Below are 1,185 nucleotides of genomic sequence, written 5' to 3' on the forward strand. Positions count from 1 at the left end.
TATCAGGGTGTCTCTTTTTCTTGTTTGATAGTAAAAAAATGGGTAATTAGCTGTATCAAAATCTAATGCATTGTGGGTAATTTCAATGTTCATTCAACAATATGAAAATAGAGTTATGTCATTTGTTGAATATTCTTTGTTTAGAATGTTATCAACCAATCATAATGTTTTTATGCCCCACCTACGATAGTAGAGGGCCATTATGTTTTCTGGTCTGTGCATCAGTTTGTTCGTCCATTCGTTCGTCCTTCTGTCCCACTTCAGGTTAAAGTTTTTTGTCAAGGTAGTTTTTGATGAAGTTGAAGTCCAATTAACTTGAAACTTAGTACACATGTTCTCTATGATATGATCTTTCTGATTTTTATGCCAGATTAGAGATTTTACCCAAGTTTCACGGTCCACTGAACATAGAAAATGATAGTGCGAGTGGGGCATCCGTGTACTGGGGACACATTCTTGTTGTATTTGCTTTAGCAAATAAAGCAAATATTACCCAAGATGCATTAGGTTCTGAAACAGTGAATGAGCTATGTTCCACAATGATCTTTTAACCATACTCAAGGAGAAAACATATCAGTATGACACAAAAAGCTATTCTCATTTAAGCAAAATGAGCTGTAACACGGTTGACACTACAAATGTTTGTACAATCTGTTGCAATGATTTCAACCATTGTTTACATCATATTGACATATTTAGGATTAAATGTAAGTCCAAAAAAGAGGGGTGAAAGATAACAGAGGGACAGTCAAACTCGTAGATTGAAAATAATCTGAAAACGCCATGGCTTAGAAATAAAAAGACAAACTGACAAACAATAGTACACATGACACAACATAGAAAACTAAAGAAGCAATGCACGAAACCCCACCAAAAACTGGGGGTGATCTCAGATGCTCAGGAAGGGTTAGCAGATCCTGCCCCACATGTGGCACCAGTCGTGTTGCTAATGTTATTACAAACTCTGTAAATAGTTTAATTGGGTAGGTCATATTCGTGGTGAAAAGAGAAGTGGATTGTAGTTACAACCAGGAAACCAAACTGTGTTTCTGAATGCATACAAATATAGATATGATGAGAAAAGGCAGATAGAAGTCCCTAAATACATGTACATGTATCAACTGTATATGACTTTGCTGGTAGAATTATGTCATTTCGTAGTGTTGAATAGGCTGATATTTTCTC

Source organism: Mytilus edulis, chromosome 4, assembly GCF_963676685.1.
Source record: "Mytilus edulis chromosome 4, xbMytEdul2.2, whole genome shotgun sequence".
NCBI classification, from domain to species: Eukaryota; Metazoa; Mollusca; class Bivalvia; order Mytilida; family Mytilidae; genus Mytilus; species Mytilus edulis.